This window comes from Phoxinus phoxinus (assembly GCF_949152265.1).
Source record: "Phoxinus phoxinus genome assembly, chromosome: 2".
Taxonomy (NCBI): domain Eukaryota; kingdom Metazoa; phylum Chordata; class Actinopteri; order Cypriniformes; family Leuciscidae; genus Phoxinus; species Phoxinus phoxinus.
This window is the reverse complement of record NC_136877.1, coordinates 37,710,250-37,735,194: the sequence shown is the minus strand read 5'-3', so window position 1 is coordinate 37,735,194 and position 24,945 is coordinate 37,710,250. Positions and strand designations below refer to the sequence as shown.

Below are 24,945 nucleotides of genomic sequence, written 5' to 3'. Positions count from 1 at the left end.
CCATTTTAACCTCATGTCAACACCAATCAGCATCTTAAACAGAGATAATCAAAGCCTATGTCATGGATATTTGGTGCTATATGTTTACAGGGCTGGCCCATTTTTTAAGTCCCCCATCTATTAGCATTGACGGCAGAGTGCCAAAGCCTAAATAGAGGGTTAATTTTTTAATTAGCTGTGAAAGCAGGTAAGAGGAGCTGGGCTTTAATTGGTCCAGCACAGTTTTAATGATGTAATTATTTTGAAGGCTGTGGCTTTGTTTGTTCTTGATGAGTGAGGGATCATATGTGAGATGTCTGTCAACGCACGTCACTCAAGTATTTTAATCTTCAATTGTCCAAGTGCATTTGAACCATATGACACTTTACCACAGGTTTCTCTGCTAAATGTCTTGAATAAGTTTGCATCTGTATGTGGTTTTATAACTTTTTGGATGATTTATTAATAGTGGGGCCTTTTTGTTTTATGATGCTGCGTGCCGATCATGTTTATGTCAATCAAACTATGTGTTGATGTTTTTATACTTTTTTATGGGCAGTTTGTACGAACTCAGATCAACTTTATTTAGCCTCAAATTAGACCTCAAGTTACTTCCATTGGAAGAGTTTGATGAGTCTGATCAGCAATTTGCTTGTTACAGGAGGTGACTGAGATTGCTCATTCAGTTGAGTATGCTGATGCAATTACAGATGTCATTAGAGTTTTACTAATTTTAGAATGTTTGTTCATCATCATTTTGACATGTACCCTCATTTTATCATGATGTGAATACCATGTGACAGTTATTTTGATGCATCATATATATATATATATATATATATATATATATATATATACACACAAAGTTCTGGCATTAAACTTTAGATGGTGCAGTAATAGGTCCTTTTTTACTCACCTGTTCATAATCACATCGTTATCTATAGGGCACAGCGCACTTTCAGAAACCCTCCTCCTTTCCCAGCTCCACCTGTATAGATCTGCTACGGGTATTCATGTACACTATATTGTAACGCATGTCTTACTTGCTCACAGCAACGTGTCGTGTATATATTGGCAGTAGAAAGTCTAGTACTTGCTCTGCCGCAGCTTAGCAGATCTATTCCGCCATGACCAAACATACAACATTGTCATACCCATTACCATGCCAATCACTCCGAGAGTTGTCATGACAGAAATATACTGTATATATATTTATTTGTTTTATTTCAGCCTGGATTGCTGGGAGCTTAGATATCACTATGTTTACTGTATATTACCCCTTCCATAATTACTTAAATTAATTAGATGACATATTACATTGACTTCAGAACAATATTATGCATTAGATTTATTTGCAATGTAGGTAAATAAATACTCATATTTTTTTCAGAATTTTATTTCTGTTTGATTTCCATTTGATGTGCCAGTGATCAGTGCGATAATGCTAAACAAACGGAAGTGTCGCACCCAAATGATAATTAATATTTGATTGAATTCCCACTAATTAAACAATAATGAATATTTGATTGAATAGCCCTCTCCTCCAGCATGGTTTTAGTGTGGCATAGTGTGTTGTCACTCTTCTTCCCCATGGTGTTTTTGGCACATCCTGTATTTAAGCCTAGTGTCTTTAATCACCCCCATTCAAACCCCACAGTCAGCATTTCGGCCCGGGCCCCAATTAGGACACCCCATAATTGGACGGAAAGTGTCAAAACCTCCTGTTTTCCTGTACTCAGGTACAGCCACTGTGTCCTGCACTGGACAGCTTGGGCACCGTCCAGCTTGGCTAGATCAGGGACGTATTGTCTCGCACATTTTACGTTCCAGCCGAAGAGGTCCAGTGGGCCCTGTTTGTTGCTCTTTAGAGAAGACCATTCTTCACAACATTAAAGACAGACCTGCAAATGTGCTTTTAAGTGCAAGAGTGAGATGTTTTCAACTAACATCAAGCTGCTAATGATTTTAATGAGAGCTCCTTGTAGCATCATCTTTTTTTCATTGAATACATCACACTAAAACAAAATCAATGCACAAGATTAATTAAGGCCCTTTTAGATGCCTTCTGCTGTTTTTTTCCCTCTTTTCACCCACTCTCTCTCTCTTTCCCCGTCTCTCTAAGCCTCTCCAGATGAGGGGATGCTGTGCTGTATTTAAGCGTGGTTATTTGACATTTAGATGCAAGGGGGAATAAAGAGAGAGGGGGAGACTGTAACAAACACAGGGACAGTTTTTGACAGTTCTTTGTCATGTCGGAGAGAAGAAAGGGGGTCGACTGTGAGATGCTACTTTGAAGCTCCGGAAATTTGTAATGAAAAATTTAAGCTACAAGAGAGAGGGGGTGAAAAAAAAAGAAAGTCGAGCCATTCATTTGGCCCTGCATACATTAGCGGGTTGGTAATTCAAAGGTTTTTGCTATGTGTTTTTGTCATTTGGACTCTAATAAATATCTTAGAGAATTGCTTTGATATTCCAAAATTGTCTCTGTGGCTGGTCCACGTTAAGAGAAAAGGGGAGAAATAATCATCAGGACTCCTGGCTCTAATGAGAAGGTCATTGCACCCTAATTATCACAGGCAGCTCTGCCTCAGCCCTTCAAAGAGCCCCATGAGCGCACCCGTGCTGTAGACAATACACCGCACAGACACAAACACACACACAAAGCCCTACCTGAACAGCTACTCTACCTCTGCATTTGAAATAAGTGAAATTAGCCCAGGGTACAGAGATTGTGGACACATTTAGACTTGACTTCGAGAAAATAGCCGGACCAGCTCAGTGCAAATGATAAGGAATACAAATATAGAAGATGCTTCGTGCTGAAAAATGAGTTATACATGTCCAGAGACCATTACTGTACAAATGGCATCTTGTACTGTTAAGTTAGATGTGTACAAACACTGAGACAATTGGCATTTAACAGTGCAAACAACATTAATATTGTAAATAAAGGATGTCATAAATCATATTTTATATTGTCAATACGTTGTCAGTCATTAATAGAGCATTTTTAATTTAGACTGAATTTACATTATACCCTAATGACATGTTATAATATGATCACATACACATTTAATATGTATCATTTATATAATTTGCTGTCATTTGACCTAATAAATGTAACGCCAATTGTATGCCCTTGCCAAAGGAGCAAAGTAAAGGATCAAAGAAAGTTACTCTCCCTTTAAATAATATGAAAATTAACTTAATGAATTGTGGGTAAAACATTGCCGTATTGAAAATGTGATATGTGTTTACATTTATCTTGTGATTCATAAAATATTCATAGTGTTAAAAACATTAATATTAAACTCTTTTTATCTAATAAAGCAATGTTCAGTGCACATGCATGACGTCACATCATTTAATGAGGATGCAAATGTTAACTGTGAACAAGACATTTCCTCGTTTCATCTTAGATTGACTCCACCTACTGTGCTTTCTATTAGCAGGAACTCACTCTGTTAGATAAATATCTTGAATATGCGGATCACTCATTGATTGAATACATTAGTAAGTAAAGTCTTTTGATGAACTGTAACAGTATTTCCCTCCACTCTTAAGCATGAACATAAGGTGACAGCTGACAATATGATCTGTATGAAACGTGCTCCTATAAATTAGTTGTAAGGTCAGTTACGCACTTTTAGACTTAACTGTTCCTTAACTGGTTTTCATAAAAACAAGAGAACAAGAAGTTCTGTGAGAAAGCTATAGTTTTCTTTTGCTATCAGACTTTATTTTTAAGAGTGATGCTGGCGTATTGATTTCAGTGGTGGCAATTGCATGTCCAGAACAAACTTTCATGTTTTGACCTCTTGTATATTAATCTGTCTCTTTGGGGCCGCCCTCAGTTACAAGGCCTGGGCAACATTCCTGCTTGTCCCACTGTCAGCAGTCCTGAGCCAGACTTGCAGAAGACGTCTTTGCTGCTTTACTGCCTGTCAGAAAAATGTTGTATCTACATTGCTCAGACATACAAGACCTTCCGGCTGCATTCACAGAAAGGGTCTTTAATAGCTGTTCTTCTGCCCTTATATGTCACACGTGTGTGTGTGTGTGTGTGTGTGTGTGTGTGTGTGTGTGTGTGTGTGTGTGTGTGTGTGTGTGTGTGTGTGTGTGTGTGTGTGTGTGTGTGTGTGTGTGTGTGTGTGTGTGTGTGTGTGTGTGTGTGTGTGTGTGTGTGTGTGTGTGTGTGTGTGTGTGTGTGTGTGTGTGTGTGTGTGTGTGTGTGTGTGTGTGATCTCTCAGCCTGTGAGCCTCTGACAGCACTGTGGTTAGATAGGTGGAGTGTTTGTACTGCAGATGTTATTGGGCCTGGAAAATAAACCTCCCTCTCCGTTCCTCCATTTCATCCAAAAGCCAAAGGCGGATTCTAATTAGGGCCATGACAGATGTGTCCTGGGATAGTGCTGTTTACACATGAGAAAGTGATGTTCCTCTCTCTCTCCCTCTCTTCATTTCCATTCCTGCTCCTGGTACTACTGAGGGAGACTTTAACAAGAAGTAACTCCATTCCTAAACAGCATCTGCAAGCACTGTCAACCAATCTAACATCAGGTTGAAGGTTAAGCTCAACCTTAATGATTTCTGAATGAGCGTCGAGCAGTTTCTAATTGTCATTCTCCATTACAGGGTACAACGGGACTAAAGGCACACCTTAAGAAAAATGTGCACACCCATAGTGTATAATTGCAGAAAATATTGTGAAAATATTGTGAAAATAAATCATAAAAGTGGTTAGATTGTTTAAAAATCTTATAAATGTATGAGGTGGCCATGTGTGGGGTAAAGGCTCATGGTGGAAAAGGCATAAGTATTGATACAAATACTTTAAATAAAGTAATGTTTTGCATAATGTCTAAGTTAATACAATCACTTAAGCAAAGTTTGTACTATTTTTATTTTTATAAATAAAATAATTTATTTTTGTTCAATAAATATACTGTCATTAAAATATGTTCATTTTAAAAATACAGAAACATTTTTTTAAAGTAAAGATTCTGAAAGCATTGAATGAGATCCCATAATAATTTAATATAGTTTTACAGTAGTGACAATAAATATGAGAATGTATTATATGATATGATTAATGGTTTCATTATAAATATGGTGATTATCTCTAAGGTGGACACCCAATTTAATATATTATATTTACCATCTGAATCTAACCATATCATGTCATCAAATGGAAAAGTCAGCCAGATATTTATTATCGTGTTTATTATTGTGCCTTTCAGCCCAACAGCAGATGCACCTTTTACCCCAAATACCATAGTTTTACGTATTCTTCCTTTATTGAAAAACTGTTTCTTTTATTTACCCTGGACAAAAATGAAAAACATTAACAAGACCCCTGTCTCAAAATAGGCAATAATTTAATTGATTCTCATTTGCTACATAAATCTACTACATTTAAAAAAAAAAACATAAATTTTTAAGGCCTATATCAAATTAGCGCAGAACGCCGTTTACTGGTGTAACCTTGGTTCTATGAATAGTGGAAGACTGCCAAAGACAGGCGAACATTGTGAAAGGAGACGCGTCTCACGAGTCATCGAGAATCCCACATTGATTTGTCACCTGTGACCCTGACCAGTGACGTGTCGGAAGCTATAACCCATTCACTTCAATGTCGGTCTCTGAAGTCATTCTCTCAGTCTCTATGACCAGATATTCTAGTGGCCTTCCACTATTCACAGAACTAAGGTAACACCAGTAACCGGTGTTTTACTTCACTGTTACAGACTACCAGAGACAGTCGAACATAGTGCAAGACGACTACAACTACCTACTGTCTGACAATACAGCAGAACTGACCAAAGGAATGGGGGCCACATTGATTCTGTAAAATCTTGTAAATGTGCAAGATGGTGCCCATGTGACTGCTGTACATATCCCAGAGAGGAGTTGAATGGTATTTAATAGATGCTGGAACTATCTGACCTGCCAAATCATATGCATGTACAATGGTAACTACCACCCAATGAGCCACCCTTTTTGACAAGGGTGCGCCCTTCCGACAAGCATCAAAACAAACTAACTGATCAGTGGTGCGCCACGAAGCAGTCTTTAACACATACTGTCTCACTGGACACAGTGCTGCCTGGGAAGCCTCTTCAGGATTGCTACAAACACCCTTAAAGTCGCTGTTGACCGCCCAGTGTCAAATAAACGTTGTAAGAATTCCAATACTGAACTGATGGCACCAATGACTGGGTTAAGAGACTGCTCTGTACACCATGAAACAATTTTTTTTCCATTTACTGGCACAAGTGCAACGTGTTGTTGGAGATCTAGGATTCATGACAGTGTCCCTTCCAGCCGACCACTGTGAGAGCTTTTGCTCAAACCCAGGGGCCATACACAGCCTAACTTGCTCAGTGAAGGGTGCCAAAGTTCCCTGTTCATTTGCGCTAACAGGTCCCTCCGAACTGGCAATGGTTGCAATGGACAGCAGACTGAACCATCCGGTTGATCAACACAATTGTTGCAGTGACTGGGAATGTGTGCCGCTCTGATGGACAGAAAGTGCTTGTTCGCCCACAACATCAGCACTCATGAAAGTCGAAGGCAAGATAGAGACCTTGTGCCCCCTTGGTGGTTGATTAAGAATACCACTGTGGTCAGTGTCAGTCCTCACCAGAATGTGCGTCCCTGATAACTCCTGTCTGAAGTGTCTTAGCGTAAGAAGCACTGCCCACAGCTCAAGGACGTTGATGTGAGATGTCCTCTACTGCAGGGTCCAGCTGCCACTTTAGACCTGATGTTGCCACAGTCCAGTCACCTTTATTTATATAGCGCTTTTTACAATAAATATTGTTTCACAATAACAAAGTTTTTTTCTGCTGTACAGCAGGTCTAGAAGAAAATATTGTCATAGTCCAGCTTAAGTAAATTCAGTAAAATTTATTTTTGTTGTAAAAAAAGTTATTAATTTAGTTAATTTATATATATATATATATATATATATATATACATATAGCCGCTCTGGAGTAAACAGTGATGTCATCGTCCAGCTCAGTTCGTTCTCATATAATAATGTCAATGCTGACAGATCAATAATATTATTGAATTTTAAGTTACTTCTTCCATGCATGCAGGAACTTTCCCATTGCACACGATGAGTCGCCACAGGACGGCAGGTGCAGGCCTGTAAGACTGTCCCTGCCTGTGTTGGAGCGGAGTTGTGTGACGAACGGGCTTTCGATGTGTGGATGGCCCATAATAATTTACACTGCGCTCAAAGTGCTGGGAACGAGACTTCACTGCACGAACCCTGGGCTCAAGATTTTCTTGAGCAGCTGCACCAAAAACTTGTCCAGGTACCAGTGGTAGCAGGTGAAGATGATTATGGCAAGCCTCTGGGAGTTTAGACTGTGCTAGCCAAACCTGCCTCCTAGTTTGTGTAATAAGCCCAAGAGCCTTTCCGCTAGAGAAAGCAATTGAACCCAAGGCCTGCAAGGAAGCGTCAAGCAACTCTGATGCAGTATTGTCCGGTGGGTTAACGTTCATAGTATAATGAAGCGCTAACAAACGATGATCCATGGAATTTCCTACATGACTTAAGCCTGAGACAGTGTTATAAATCCTGACCAACAGATAATGCGTGCGTCTACACTCCGGGCTAGTGCAGTGAAGATTATGTCTAAAGGCTTCATCTGGTGATGCCAGCTCACACCAGGACAAGGAAGAAGCTAACACACATGCCCTTGTCCCCTCGCTCACATTCCAATGAGTAGGGGGCATTGATAATAAGGCTCTAATGCCATGATCTGAGTTTGCAAGCTTTGCTACTTGATGGGCCAACATATCTGATTCTGAGGGGGACACTTGCTACCCACATGCAATGCTGTCCTAGCTGGTGGAGCAGAATTTTGAAATTCAGGATCCAATTCAGTTAATCGATGTTGTCTCACCTCCAAGGACATTAAACTACACTCAGGGCATGGATTTATTAAAGCCTCTCTGATGTGATCAATGCCTAAGCAAGTGTGACATTGAATATGAGCATCCATAAGATCCATTGGATCTGAGTAGAGAGAGCATGAAGCTGCCATAACTTCTCACACTAGTAAATGAAAAACCCTAGGTCAACCAATAGGATTATTATAAAAAAATAGAGGCAGAGAAAATGGGAGCTTTGAAGAATAAGGGGTTACAGTTGCTACAATAACTCCCTTCAAATTAGTATAGCTCTGGTTTACCATTGAGCGTTCATATAATGTAGTCTTTTAAAGACAATAAGCAATACTGCACGCAGTCTGGCAGAAGCCTGGTTAACCCCAGAGTTCACATCAAACACTCACCTCAGCACTGCTAGTAGTAATTGATTCCAATGAAACCTTGGATAACCAGTGGGTATCTGGTCCGATGAAGTCCAATGCACGTAACGATAGTCCGATATAATCCAATATGAGACACAGTTGTAGCGGGAAGCAGTTGCTCATCAAAAAAAGCTGCGCATGCTCGAGCGGGATCTCTTCGTGAGAATGACAAAGAGACTGACCGTGACGAGAATGGAACAGATATAGCTTCCGACACGTCACTGGTCTGGGTCACAGGTGACAAATCAATGCGGGATTCTCGATGACTCGCGGGACTCGACTCCTTTCACTATATTCGACCGTCTCTGGCCGTCTGTAACAGTGAAATAGAATCAACTTTACATTGCTGTCCTCCATTGCGTCAAGAATCAGCCAAATTTCCACATGCATCATCAAAAGCGGTTGTTGAGAAAAGTGCTAAGCTAAATTTTTCTGCCATCTAGTGGTTTAAAAAAAAATAAAGTAAAATGCGCCTTTTACCCCTGTGTGCCTTTAGCCCCGTTGTGCCCTATTCCTTATTTCCCTTTCAATGTGTTATTTTGTTTCACTCAATAAGCATAAAAGCAAGAAGATAGACCCCATCCGTTCATGTAGTATTTTTTATTTTTTATTTCAGAATAATTAAAATGTGCAAAAGGAGTCCGAGGCCTTTGTGTGGCGATGCTGAGAAACAAATGATAATTTATTTATAAGGAAAAACAGGATTGGGAAAATAGTGCACACATTTCATTATTTATGACATTTTTCAGGCAGTCTTAATTTATACAATCCTGTGATTTCTTTCTTTCTTTTTTTTTTTTACTTCTTTAGTTATGCAGAGAATGAGAGGGAAGTGTTTGCTTTGAGTTTTTGCATTACTAGATTTGTCAGAAAGATGGAATCTTGCAGATCCACCCACACAATGCAAGAAAAGCAAGCACAATAATAAAAACAAAATGAGACTCATATGGGTGAGAGTACCAACAGTCCCTCTAGCTTTGATGCTAGAGCTGTATTAATCGATTTAAGAATATATGATGCCTGAATCTCATTGAAATAGGCATTTGATTGAGACCTGCAACATTTCCTGTAATCCAGATCGCTTGATTGACAGTATCTATTAGATGTTTGGAGGATAACATTTTGTTAGGAACGTTGTAAGATACTGAGGACCTTTATAAATCTGCAGCATCAAATTAGTACCATATTTGCTTAAATCGGTAATTAGCCGTCAACTGATGTGGGTTTTTCACTTGCTTATACAGATCAATATCTATGAAGATATTTTGTAAATGTCCTACTGTAAATATATAAAACATTTGTTTTTGTGGGTGAATGCAGCATAATTGGGAACATAAATGAACAAATTGGCGATTTTCTCAATGTTTAGACTTTTTTGCATCCTCAGATTCCAGGTTTTCAAATAGTTGTATCTTGGCCAAATATTGTCCTATCCTAACAATTGAAAGCTTATTAATTCAGCTTTCATGTGCTGTATAAATCTCAATTTAATAAAATTGCTCTATGTGACTGGTTTTGTGGTAATTGAAATATTAAATACAAATAAATTATATAATATACATATACAATAACATCCTTCTATCCATCCATCCATCCACCTATGCAATAAAATGATCTTTACTATATAATACAACAATATATATGGAGAGACAGATGAGAGAGTGATGTGTGTTTGTGTATATACGGCCTGCATCAATTGAAAAAAATAAAGTTAAAGTGTTTTTCTATCAGACCTTTTTTTTTAAAACAAAAGAATAGTCAGTCTGTAGTCAACAAAGATACCAGACAGAAGAAGAAAAGATAAAAGAAGTGTGTTTCAACTTTCGTAATATCACACCGCATTGTTGGTAGTAGCAACCGAGGGGAATTGGGGTCACGGCCACTTCACGAACAAACCCACGCATACACATAGACGTGCATATCACAATCTCATCCGGCCACTGGAGTGTGTTCCGCAGACCTCTCCGTCCCCTGGGCGTCCCCTCTGAATATATTGACTTGCTTCCCCCACCCCAAACACCCCATCAACCCCTATCCACCTTATCCATGACTGCCCTATTATCATGAGCTCCTGTGAATATAGTGCATTCTGGGTAAGAGGGCCCATAAAAGAATGATCAGGCGAGGCTTTCAGACGCAAGTCAGTGGTAAAGACTCTCTCTTTGTCGAACAAAATGGAAATGCGCAGACGAACATCGCACCTGTTGAAAGCCCTTGTGGTGCTCGCCGGCGCTCACATGCGGCATTATGTGCCTTATTATTTATACAGGGCTGTCAGCTAATATTGCATGTGTGTCTCCGCAGAGCACTCTCTGCCATCCTTGAAAGTCACAGTGAGAGGCACCCAAAGTTGCACCGACAGGGGCTCTGCGCTCACCGGGGACTTTCTGCTTTCTGAAGAATTCATAGCTCTGCACTATTGACATAATGCATCTGTGCTGCTGTCTGATAAGCATTCTTTTTCATCTCCCCTGTTCAACCCCTTCACTCCACATGTTATTATGGCCTAGCGCTTCCAGCCCTGCTCTGAATTTTTTAACAGTACATTTAAACAGCAGTTCCCATTCTTGGGAGTGCAAGAATGTCATCCTGTCTTTTTCCTCCTCCACTCGATATGAGAGAACAAATCCCATCCCGCACAACTCTGTAAATATTCGGAGCTGCACTGGTTTAGGTCTACAGGAAGTCTGTTCGGGGCAGTGTAGTCTTTAACCCTTCTCTCTGCAGCCCTAGGTGTCATCTTTCTGCTACCGTGTTATTAGATAAAGAATTAATTATCGTATCCGACAGCTGTGAACTCGGGATTTGCGATACCATCCAGCCAGCTGCGGGGAGCTGAGAGAAGGCCAGGAAAGGGTTAACGGCATTGTTCATTCATCTGCAGCGAGTGACATTCTTTATGCTAGAGCGACCCCTGATTAGCGGGTGAGCTTTAATGGCAACTAATTAGCCAACCTCTTCAGCTCGGCGTAATGATCAAACGAGCTGTCACCGGGTACCTGATACAATGATCCTCTTCCTCACTCCAGATATGATATTTTATTCCCCTGCAATTATGCTTTCCCTGTCGCTCCATGTGTGTTTATTGCCTGAAGCACACATGTCAAATTAAAGAGCAGCTTATGCACCTGATATTTAATTATTGCCCACTGCACTACTGCGCACAATAGGGAAATGTCAAAGCGAGCAATCCACTTCAAGCAAGCAAGCACTGTTTCGCTCTAAAAGATGAAATATGCATTTTGAAGTTATTTTTCCCCTCCCTAAAATCATTTGTCTCAAAGCTTTTTATGGTTCAATTCTCACGGTGAAACAGTGCTTAACTTGACTGCACAGCCTTTTTTGCTTGTTTGATTTAGTGTAGATTTTTTTTTTTACCCTTGTCCCAGACCCAGACTTTCACATTTAAACTATGAAAAGCCATCATACAAATATGAATGATTATATTTAAAACTACGATCATGTAACAAAAAGTGTGTGAAAATGAACAATTATGCCCTTAATAAACTTTCTCCGTGTTCTTGATGACCAAGTAGATGACAGTGCCAGAGAAAAAAATCACTTGTCAGTAGAATATTTTGACTGAGGGTCATTTCCAATCAAGCTATAGTTTTCCAAAACGTGCCAAAACACCAAAAAGTTAATAAACACAATACATAATTTGCAATGTGGTGCACTAAGGACTATTCTTAGTTAGTGTGAAAAGTGTGTTTTAAGAGCGTTCATTTTCTAGAACTCCTTATGCAGGGTCAAAAGTGCCCATGGTTAAAGAAACACCCATGTACAGTTTGATGGCAGAAATATTCCTGCCAAATACATCTGGCTCAGCCCATGATTGACACTCTCTTGAGGCACCAATAGAATATTTGTTACAATAGACATAGAGGGAGATAGAGTCTTTCCTGCTTTATTTTTAAAAGAGAGCACACGTTTTTAATGTTACACGGTGGTAAAACTGTACTGTAAGGAAAGCTGTAATTTAGAATATAATTCATTTATTTTCCTGACCATGAATGTTTTATTCATCCTGTCACTATAGAGATTCCCAAGCCCTCTGTCTTTCCCCCTTGTGTTCACGTTGAAATTTATGAGCATGTAAAATGTGATTTTGATTATATTTCTGCACACTGCAGTGCTTGTCTCCTCCTTTCAGACCTAAATAGCTCCTTTTTAATTGACTTATTCTTCCCATTTATTAAAACATTATGTTGTGGTCGGCGTGTTTAATGCCTGTCTCTTCCTTTTTAAAGCTCCAGCAGTGTTTCACCAAACGTGTCGGTTTCCTAATTACACATTTCTTTAAAACAGATTGTCAGTTTGGATCAGGGACAGAAATCTTCTGGAATCTTTCTCCTCTTTGTCTCTTTATCTTTTCTTTCTCTCTCTCTCCTCTCTCTCTTTCTCTCTCTCTGAGTTATCAAACAACATAACATGCCATGCCTGTATTTCATATGTACAATTTCTCCATATTAGGTTAATAGAGCGTAATTTGCTTTGCTGTGCCCGTAATATCCGGCTCTCTTAGGAAGGCATATTTAATGTGTATTTTGCCCTCGCTGGCTTGTCTTGTTAGGGTTGATTGTTTGATTGTGTCTAACGGGCTGGCTCACCTCCACCTCAATTCAGCGCTACAGGCAATAAATACATATTTATTACTCCCTATTTCATTGCCCACGTACTTCTAAATGGCTGAATTTATTCAGTCGCTTGACTGCTTTATATAATCGAATGCTTTATGAATGCAGCAGATTAATTCATTAATTGCGACAGCCGTAATAAATTAGTGAAGTGATGTTCCTTTTATGATTGCTTTTAAAAGCCCCCTCATGTGTTGGAGCGGTGAGCATCTCATTCTGTTCGGATGTCTGAAAAGAGGCAGGTCAGGGACCTGACACAACATTTAATTGTGTTCGCACTACTTTTGCTCTGCTTTTTGTCCATAGTTTTGAAAAAGGGATCTTCACTGTTGCACAGGTTTCTGCACCCATAAAGGTTTTAGTGATCTTGCACTGGATGGGAAAAGTTTATTTTAACTTAATGAATAGCTGATAGAAGATACAGAGCAGTATAATTACAAAACAAAATGTTGGCTCTTTTCGTCCCATCCATAGAGCTCAAGGAGAACCAGAACGCTCTCTTCTCGTGCTCACACACACCAGCCGGTCCTGCAAGCACCTGCTTACTAGATGTAGATATGGAATGCAGGTGGTGGAAGTTCCTTCACTGTGCCCTAGATACCAATATAACACAGATGTCATGGTGTTGTTCCAAAACCACAATCACAACATATGGTAATTGCTGCAGGATGAATTTGCTGGCCTTCTCTGTAGCAGGGGGCTGATAAAATAGAGAAGTCAGCTACCGGTGCTGCCCAGAGCAAGCGGCTGCCAAAGCCGACTCTATGAAACGTCGGTTACACGAACGAGGCGCCATCAGGTAAACCCATTAGCACTGCTGATAGCCGCAGCTATACCAATGTCAAGTGTTTTGGGGGCGAGTTATTCAGCAGCTGCGCTCTTCATATACGTTAGTGGATTGTTTGTAATTCTCTGAGTGCCCACCCTGGACTTTGCTCCTCGGATGGGCCTCTCTGTGGTGTGAATTTGAATATGTAGTATAACATCACTTGATCTGTTTACCTGAGGTCTTGGGGATCAGTCAGGGCACAGGGAATGATGTCTGTGGTGGGTGGAAAAGTTATCACTGGTGAGTTATAGCGTGTATGTCTGCGTTTATGTCTGCGTGTATAAGTATTCCCTCCTGAACGAGGCAAAAACAACCATACGGACATGTAATGACTTTATGTACATGATTGAATTCGCAGTGTCAAAGAATTAAAAATGTGTTATGCGAAAAATAGGATCATAAATATAAATGAAGCAGACATGTTCTCAGTGAGCTGTGATCATCCAGCTCAAACACTAAGTGTTTGTTGCATTGCCAAATATTTAGGTTAGGTGAGAAACAATTTGTATGTTGGGAATTCAGGAAACGCTTGGGATTTTTGCACATGATTTGACACATCTTGTTCTTGTATAGACTGTGGGAAAAAAACAGAACTTCATTTACGTCGCCCAGATTGAGCTTGTTTGTTCACAACTTAATATATTTTTTATTCAAATTACAATTGGAAGCATCTAATTCTAAGAAATCCTTTCTTGCAGTCTCCTCATCTGTATTAATAGCCAGCTTGATAACATAACCTTGGCTTATTTAAATGAGCTAAATTCATATATGTATATATAGTCACAGACAGTTCAGCATTGGTCTGATTATGAAGAGTACCAGTTAATTCCCCAGACCAATAGGCCATCTTTATTGTTGAGTGTTCTTAGATAAAATACATATATTGTTACAAGCTCTCATTTGGTTTTAGGGATCCAGGTAGTCAGTGTTGGGATGTACTTGGTGCCAGCTCTCGCTCTAGTTACATATGTCGAGAAGTTGTTGATTTTCTCAGCCTGGGTGGAAGCGGTATGGTTTTTGCCTTTGAACAGATTAATTATGCCATTATTCATCCTCACCTCCTGAGCCTGATGGTGGAAATTGAAAATGAGTGCTGTTTTCTGCTTCTCTAGTCAGTAGTTTTGCGGCTCGGAGTACGAACGCACATACTCCCACACACACACACACACACACATACATACATTGTATTGAGAGCCTGAACTGAATGCTCCCCTTCAAAGTATCTGAGAGCTGGGATTCTGAACAAGGGCTCTCTTGTGATTTTATGGCGCCACCATCTGGTCATCAGAGGGTCAGGTGACAAAAAAAAAGGAATTAGAAAATAAAAAAATTCAACCTAAACCGCAGAATCCCAAAAAAAAAAATTATTACTGAAACGTTTCTGCGCTTTTTGAGCCTTTAAAAAATAAAAAAAAACATATTTTTACCATTTTACTCAAGAAAATGTTCTGGTGTATTTATTACTTGTATAATTCTCATTTGTAATTGCATCTGCTAAATGAGTGTGCGTGTGTGTGTGTGAAGCAATTACACAGTGCTAAAGGACGACATACTATTTTTTTAAAACAAAGAAACACAAAAGTATTCATCTGTGATATTTCAATCTCTATGAGCTTTGGGTTTGTCTCAATTAATATTTTAAGGATAATTTAATTTGTCAAAGTCATATTTGTGTATAAAAATAGCAATGAAAGATTGTTCCATTTATGGAAAATGATTCAACTAATTTAGTTGGCATCAACGCATTATGAAACTTCAAACATAATCTCATGGTAATTCGTAACTATTTTACATTTTGGTGAATTGGTGGCTAATTTGTACAATCTCATTCGTATGTTTTTTATACAATCTGCTTACACCCCAATATTGGCACGTTTAGGGTTAGGGGTGGCCCTTAATTTCTATTAATTGTACATTTTTGTACGATTCACATCATACGAATTCATACGAAATCACTATCTCTTAACATATGTTTTCCCGTGAGATCAGATTGAAAACTTCACATGCCTTCATTGCAGTACTAACCGATTTGCATGTGTAAAATTATAACTGTCATTCATAGAAGTAGTTGACAAACATCTTTTGTTAAATATGAAAATCCTCATCTGCGATCAGAGATCCTTATCAATAATCATCACGAGGATTCATAATGTGTGATGTTACTAAGGGCGAGAGAAAAATGATCGTGGAAAAATCATGCTTATTTTGTCTCAAATCCGACAGCTGCCTTTCTCGCTCTCATTTCACCCATGACTGGGGGATGTTCAAGGACTATTTCTTAATTCCCCCTCTCGGAGACAGCGTAAAGCTGTGGACCGCATGCTTACGTGCATCTGCTGGCCTGGGAGTAATTGGCTCAATACACATATTGATCAGATGAGTATGAAAATGCCATCAAAATGTCAGTTGTTAAGTTTATTGATTAAGCCGTGAAGTCTTGGAATCATTGGAAGGAGTTCTTGTTTCCCCGCTCTGCAACGGCTACATTGTTGGGTAAATAAAACCAGCTCTTAATGAAGGAGAGCATAAATAAACATGATGCTGTGTGGAAGGAGAGCTCAGGTTGGTCTGATGTATTGACTGCATGAAATGAGATCGGTGAATGGAGGCGTTTGCTCATCAGCGAATGTAATACTGAAGGGACGGCAGCCATGCTTAAGGATATCGGTGCTTGCATCACATAATAGGCAACGGGAACTGGTCTCGATGTGTATTAAGGTCTCCAGTCTCTCAATGACTTTCTCTCTTTGCTAGAGGGACATCTCTCTCATGTCTTTTCTCTCACTCTCTCTTTCTCTACAGCTTCTCCAAATACACACAGAGGGATCAAGGTTAGTAGAGAAAAGAGGGAATGAAAAAAGTGAGAGAAATCGATTGATTTTTTTTTTTTTTTTTCGGTCCAAAGGCCTCTTTTGTGATGCTCAAGTTCCCTGGTTACGTTTTCTTCATCATGTTCCCAGAAACACAAACTTTAAAGCTTAAGGAATGGTTGCCTCACTGTAGATAAACACAGCCAACATATATACAGTTAATAATGAGACAAATTTCAAATTAAACCAACTTTTACCAAACTTTTTGGATATTATTGGTAGAATGCTTACCTCTCCTTTACATACTGAATGTTGTTTTGAATCTTAATTACAGTAAAAATTGACAGTGTCTTTAAAAAAATGGTATGAATATGTGTTAATTTTTAAACTGTTTAGATAAAAAAAATATATTTTATATATATCCGTGCTGTGATGTTGCTTTTAAGGATTCATTTAGATTTAAGATTAAACATGCTTTATGTTAATTACTACAACAAACTGGCAGATTTAGCAGAGCAAAACTGTATTTGAGAGAACAGATGAAACAAAGTTTTGCTTTTGCTATGGGATTACTACTGTATGTACTGTATGTGTGTGCGAGAAATCATAGATCTGTTCAGCTTACTGAAATAAAATGTAGACAGACTCGTGGTGGTTTGTACATGCGTCCTGCTAGGCATAAAATTGGAAGCGTACTTAAAAGTCAGAGCTGAGCGTTTCCCTGTCATCGTCTGTGGCAGCCGTCCTGCTTGTGTTTTCTCAGCTGAGTGTTAGTCGTGTTTAGTTTGAAGAGCTCTGGGCGCTTCCTCGACCACATGTTTGTGCTTCAGAGTGCCCCCTTCTCTCCTCCAGCACTCATTCAGGACAGTGGTCTCAAATAAAGCCTGCTCTTCTTTTACATAATTGAATGGGCAACAAACCCCCCCTCCCTCTTAAATGTGTTTGCTTTCATTTGACTGAAACGCATATAGATACTTCTGTAAACCCAACAGCAACTGGACCTCGGTTATACCTCGAGGATTGGATCCTTCTGTAATGATAAATATAATGTGCTCCCATTTTCCCACTCAAAATATGGTCTCGACACTCATTTTCTCCTCCCAGTCCACAAAAATGAAAATTTTCCTTCTAGGAAGCAGCCTTTGATGTGTAGTATTCTGTTTGATTTGCCCATTTTAAATTATGTGTGAATTATTTACACAAGCTGTTATGATGTCTCCAGCAACAGTGTGTATATTGTTCCAGTGAGTCGGAGTTCACAGCATGCTTCTGAATCCTGACTTTGTTGCAAAGCAAGGTGCAGAATTGACCAATGTCTCTTCCCTGGAAAAACAAATGGTTTTCCGCAAAAAGAAGCAACAGTGTTAAACCAGCAGATTGATCGCACATATGAGACTGTTAGGGCATTTCAAACTTTGTGAACTATGTTGTGCTATTTCTCTTCTCTTTCTACAGTAACTTTAGACAATTGCATCAATTGTTCTAAAAACAAAACTAAAAAACTATCACAGTTATAGCATGATGACAGTTATAACATAAATAAATTAACTGTTAGTTGTTGTTGTTTTTACTCTGACTGTAACCTAATTCTGTCTTCATTTACAGCAACAACAAAAGCTGTGTTACTCTGAGGAAAACAGCTAGCCAGTTAGTTTAACGTTACTGGTTAGAAATTGGGAGCGAGAACAAATTGAGTCACAAAGAAAGAATCAATGCTAATCAAACAAATCTAGTGTTGTGTGCGAATGTCATTCTTCTGATCTCGTATAGATGTATACATTTATATCAAATTGTGTGAAATGGTGTGAAATGGTATGTATCTACCCACACACAAAATATTTGTACACATGGATATGAAATGGGGTGTCAGGCATAAAATGGGATCCAATAGCCATAAGACCACATTTAAAACATTTTATTTTATTTTGTTAAATCTAAAATAAACAGAAGCTCTTAAGGCCTGTTCACACCAAGAAGAACTAGTTTTGGCATCTAACGCTTTAAATGCTCAAGCTCTTTAAGGCAGGACGGATTCTGATTGGCTGTCATTGTTTTGATTGTTCATCAGCTGGAAAAAAATTCTGAAAGTGATTCTAAATATTGTTCCTCTGTACCGTTATAGTTGTCGTGTGAACTGCTATTATTTTATTTGTAGAATGATTTCCAGAACTGTATCTTTATAGTTATCGTTAATTATCGTCCTTGGTGTGAACAGGCCTTTAGGCTTATGAAAAAAAATAAGACAAAGAATAGGAAATATTTAAGATACTGCATTCTGTATTTATTTTATTTATTTGGCTTTTGGTATTCTCAAATCATTGACTTGTGGAGATAATGCAGCTTAATGCTGCCGTCACTAAAGCAAAAGCAGAAAAACCAAATACATTCTAAAATTCATGTGTATTTTTTTTATTTAGTTATGCTGTTTATGTAGTTTGTAAAGAACATTTTAAATGAAATAAGCATTTTTAGTTGTTGTCTTAGATTATTAGACCTGACTGTATATACTTTAGAAGAACATATTGGAAACTTATTGTTAGATTGTTTGAATAAACACACGTCCCTTGTTTAAAGTGACAATATTGTTACAAGTGTTGCATATTTATCAATGAGTATACCATTTACATGATATTCTCTTCCAATTTGAGCTCAAAGAACAGGTCCGTTAGTCTTTATTAATAAACTATTGCATTTATAAAACACATGACTTGACCTGTACTTTAGACCTCTGAGTATCACTACTGTATGTCATAGCACCTGCATGAATTCTACAGCAGAAGATTATTTTTCCCTGAAGACATATTGCCAGACGGTTGTACTTTTAACACATTCATTGTTTACAGCAGCAATTTGTTGTTTTGTTATTTAAAACAATTAAAGTTGGCAATTCACTAGCGCAGTGTCACAACTAAGAGTATAGTGACACTGAGAATCTCAGATCGGTCAGCATCATGTCTCGTAACCCTTCCGTGTGGATGTTTAGAGTGAGAGTGCGAAAAAAAAACAAGAGTATCTGAGGGCGGCGGAGACACAGTCAGATGAAATAATCATAGCCGTACGACACTGTGAGTGTGAAGTGGGAGGAAAGAGCCTGTCACCTCCTGCTGCTAGGCCTTTAATATTCACACAACCCCACCCGTCACATCCTCCCTTTAGGTGGGAAGAGAGAGAACCACAGCAGTGCAGCAGAGAAAGAGCGTTGCTTCTTTAGGGAAAAAGTCCCAAAAAAACGGATGAAATAGTTTATATAAATATTTAAAATGTATATTGCCAATAAATAGGAATAAAAAAATGCCTTAAAAACTGGAATTGAATGGTTACATGATTCTTTACATTTACTAGCTCTCTCTCTCTCTCTCTCTCTCTCTCTCTCTCTCTCTCTCTCGATCTCTCTCTCTCTCTCCTTTTCTCTCTCTCTCTATATATATAGCCTATATTACACGTATCTGTGGAATAACTGATTCTGATTGGTCAATCACGCCATCCAGCCGTATGTTACTCCCTGAAAACAACCAGTTAAAACTGATAACGCAGACTCATCCGGGTAACTGAAGTCAGCGACATATGCTTTCTAGGAATGTTTTTTCTTCTTGGAAGTTTTGCGTATGGTGAGCTAATAAAATATTAAAACTCAAATCAATATTTTGTGAAGAGGTCATTTAATAATGTCATCCGGTGTCGCGGACTCTTTCTCTCTTGTTTCATACAAACGCAGTTTCCGCCATTTTGCGACGATTGTTTTGTAATGGATTATAAGATAACAAACAGGTAAGATTTTAAAACAGTTTCATCTCAAATCAATATATCTCTTATCCCCATCATTATTTATGTGGTGAAATGCCTACGCATGACTATACCGTATCCCTTAAATGTCCATCTTGTCTGAACTTGCCACTTGCTAGCAACTGCTTTCTTCACGGAAGCTTTGCGTTTAAAGAGTTAATAAAATATTTCGCCTCAGATCAATATTTCGCGTCTAATTATTTACTTATGTGGCAAGTAGCTGTGTAATAAGTGGGATAATGTACATCCAGCCGATTATCATCGCAGAATAAACACCTTTAGAGTCCCTTTAGAAAATGGTCCAATTCTCACAATTAGCCTATAACTATTAAATACAACTTTTGCCTCAATAAACTCCTAACTATTATTAATAGTTAGCAAAGTAGGTTGGTACGTTTTGGTATTGGATTACGGGATGTAGAATATGGTTCATGCATAATAACAAGGCATTAATATGTGCTTTATAAGTACTAATAAACAGCCAATATCCTAGTAATATGCTAATAATCAAATAGTTCATAGTGAGAATTAGACCCTAAACTAAAGGGTTACCAATTATTATTATACCAATTATTAACTGTTATTATTATTATTACTCTCAAGACATTTCAGATGATATCCCCTTTATAGTTATTAAAGTCTGGAAAAAAAAATGTAATTGGCCATTTGTTAATGTTTTGATATCAGACTGTTCCCATAAGCACACAATAATGATCTTTTCTCTAATTATCTAACTGCATAAAATGCGTGTGGGGTGGAGTGGGGGGGGGGGGTCTCCTTTGTTGCTAGTCCTTTGTTCTATGCTACTATTACTAAAATCCCAAGATAAAATAAAGCACATTAACTGGAATATAAATGAGCTTTAAACTCAAAAGCTGCTACATTAGTATAACACCACCCACAAGTCAATGTTTTATTCTCTGCATAACTTACTCTATAAATATGAGCTTTGTATTCTGTGGCAATGTATGGAGACACCACTAGACACTGAAATAACACGAGTCATTTAGGAAGTATTCAGTTTGCCCTTGATAAATGAGGATATGCTCTTCCTGATGGGGTCTGCCCTCCCACAATTTAGTAAATAAATTCCATTGTAATGTTTAAGCATTCCAGCCCCTTCTTTTAAGTCAAATCTAAACTTCTCCATTAGGAGCAAAGTCTGTGAGCCTTTGAAGATAATTAGCAAATACGGTGGAATGTCTGCGATGCTTGGCAGGTGCGTTTGATCAGTTCCATCAGGCGAAATGAGCGCTGACAGGGGTGGAGTGATGGGGGAGGGGTGGAGAGGTTTCAGGAAGAATGGGGAGAGGTACACACTTTTCATTTAACACCAGCAAGAAAAAAAAGAGCTTTTGACAATGTTTGGATAAAATGACATGACTTTGTTTTCTATCCTGTTTGAGTGTTTGTATATGAAAGTTTTGATATAGAAGTCTTCTCATTTATATATATATATACGTAATGTAACTTTTATTTATCTAAACTTTTTATATACAAACACAAGTTTGGAGACGGTAAGATTTTTTTCAAGTTTATTCCTGATGGCAAAGTTATCAAAAGGTTCAGCAGCCATTACTCCAGTCTTTAGTGTCACGTGATCCTTCAGAAAACATTGGTGCTCAAGAAACATTTCTTATTATTATCAATGTTGAAAACAGTTGTGCTGCTTATAAATGTCTTTACTGTCACTTTTGATCAATTTAATGTATTCATTTCTTTCAAAAATACAGAAGTGAAAAATGAAACTTGAGACTACAGATGAAAAATAGCATTTTGGCTAATTCTGGCTTTTTTTAACCATGTTTGTTCATGTGTTTTATGACATTGCACTGCCCCCTCTTAAATAAACCAATAAAAAAAATAAAAAGTGTATAGAAATGGCATGACATGACATAAAAAAATGTGGTTTCGGACAAATATTGAAGTTTTAGATTTACTCCAAAAAAGTATTTTTTCCATCTTCTTTTGAACATTTCCTCATAATAACATTGCAAAGTGATTTTTGTTATACTCAGAATACTGTATGAGGCAAGTCCTTATGAAAGTCATTAAAATATTCTCTTTAATTGAGATGGTCATTACCACTGCGCTGTTTACCCTCTGTAAGTATGCATTTGATCTATATGTTGTCCTGGTTTAAAACACAACAAAAGTTTGAGATTTCACAACCATTAGAGGATCAGTGAGGCGTGATCTCGCCCAATAGTTTGGCAATAGATCGAATAGTTGTGCTTTTTTTGTGCTATTTTTAAGCAATGACACAGATACACAATGGAGCCCAATTAAATGAGTTACAATATGTGAGAGCTCATCTGAAGATGCCAAGAGCATAGTTAATATATAAATGCTAATATTTGAAAGTCAAATTAATGTTGAAAGGGCCCGTAATAACTGTTAATTAACTCTTGTTTTCTTTCTCACACACCCCTCGACAAAGTTGAACCGACTGAAAGATTCACAAGGCTTCTCTTTAACATTTCGGACCACAAAGCTACATTTCAAAGCATCAGGCTCTGCCTTTGAAGTGGGGTATTCTCTGTAGATTAGATATTATTTTAAGATCCCTTTGTTTAAAAATTCATTTTTATTATCCCTGCATGAAATGCAGGGGCAATTCCCTACATAGCCGACCATCAGTGCAATTAACATCTTCGATCGAGACTGCATTCCTGATAATTAATACAGACTTTGGGGCTCCCTTGTGATCGCTCGCAGGGGTTTGATTCTTCTGCAGAATGAGATTCATCCTAATGAAAATGGAATGTGAAACTTTAATGAACATGACTGCCATGTCATAATAATAAAGACTTTGAAACAACACCGGCCTTTCCACGCAGGCTGTCTGAACCCGTGTAGCTACATCGTGCCAATTAAGAGTGATGATAAAAATTAGCACTTGTGGGTGTTCGGCAAACACGCGGCCCGAGCGAGGCTGTAAACAAGTGTTTTGCAGGAGATTGTCATTACCGCCGTCTGCGTGCTGAGCAGAGTGATGGCGGTGGGTGTCTGTTTGTTTTTTTCTTTTCTCGTCAGATATGTTTGATCCATCAAGCTCTTCTTGTTTTAATTAATGTCGTATTAATATGTATACTAAATGCATCTTCGCACTTGAGGATTGGAATGATTAGAGGAACACGTTTGCTCTTTTGAGATCAGAATGGCAGAATTAACATTTTGTGTGCACTCGATGGATGTGAAGTTTTCACAACTTTGATATTTCGTTTGCACTTCAACGTACCGTGTTCCTGAAGTCCTTGGCAGAATGCATGTCGGAACGCGACACGATAGTGCTTGTTTTATTGATCTTGCTGCAATGTCTTCTTTTTAGCACAACACAACAGTCCCACACTTTTGGACCTTGTCAGCTTTTGTGCTTTTGGCTTGGATCTAAAAACAAGGGAAGTGTTTTAGAGGCAGCCATTTAAAGCTCTGTCTCTGTGTGTAAATGCAGGGTAAGCCCACCCATGGGAGTCCTCTAAGTGTTTTAAGAACATCCTTGAACATGGAGCTGCGTTTGATGAAGAAACAGAAGATCCGGAGCATGAACAAATCAACCGTTCCCAGAGGAGAACATCTCAGCTGTCTACAAAACACTGGTCCTGAGACAGTTGGAGCTTAATAGCGCTGGAGTCTTCTCCAGCTGCCAGAAAACTCCTCAAACTGTTTCATGATCAGTCAGATGTGCACGGCGATTCCACTGTCCCAGGCTAGGGGTAAAGTCAGATCTTTCAGCAAGGGAGAGCCACAGACACAACTAATATTCATCTGCACATCACTCAGATAAAAAGGTCCACTAGGCCCCAGAGGTTTTTTCTGAATTTTTGTTTAAAGCATCGCTCTGCAGAGAAGATGATTCTGTCTTCATAAGGACTTAATGATCCAACGAGGATGATCGATTGCAGCTGAAAAAAAAAAACATTCAACATAGATGTCTCATCAGCTATAAAATTGGTTTACATTTGCCATAGAGAATATCCTGTTCTGTCAAAATTTAATTTGTTATTTTGACCACAATTAAGCAAAACAATGTGACTTCAAGTGCAACTACTAAGTGTGATTTTATACAGCAGTTAAATAAATATGAAGTTCCGCCAACGAAAATGGTTTCAAATGAATTAAAATCAGAATCAACCCAAATTGGTTTCACTGTGGAGACACAGTAGTGTTGTTTCGTTCCTGGATGAATCAGGTGGTGTCTGAAATCACATACTTCCCTGCTATATACTGTAGTAGGGGAAAAAACGTTTGTGACGAAAGATGTCCAAATTCACAGTACTCATAAAAGACTTCTAGCAAGATTCTGAATTCGATGGATGTACACAACGTGGCAAATGTGTACATCCAGATTACATTCATACTACACACACTCATACTATAAAGAACGTACTTTTTAGCTCTCACATAGGAAGTACGCAGCCTCAGTGTTTTTGAACAAATAACAGGATCCAATTTCTGCCCCCTATTAGCATTAATCATGTAACCTGCACAAATAATGTCTTTTTTTATTTTATACTGTAAGATGTGACTAATGACATGTTACAACAGTTTTATAGTTGTACAATAATGCATTTTGGTTT

The 24,945-nt window shown here is 38.4% G+C and overlaps 1 long non-coding RNA gene across 2 annotated transcripts in view; it reads left to right on the top strand.

Annotated features, from left to right (window-relative positions):
- The window catches only part of LOC306990156, a 126,446-nt gene extending 102,114 nt beyond the window's left edge, over positions 1–24,332 (top strand). The window contains exon 4 of one of the 2 annotated variants that reach the window (XR_013795830.1): positions 23,820–24,332. This is a non-coding gene — a long non-coding RNA (uncharacterized lncRNA). Of the gene's footprint in view, positions 1–16,574; positions 16,621–23,819 lie in introns of those variants that run through there. The other variant, XR_013795831.1, reaches the window with a different exon arrangement.
- The last annotated feature ends 613 nt before the right edge of the window (positions 24,333–24,945 follow it).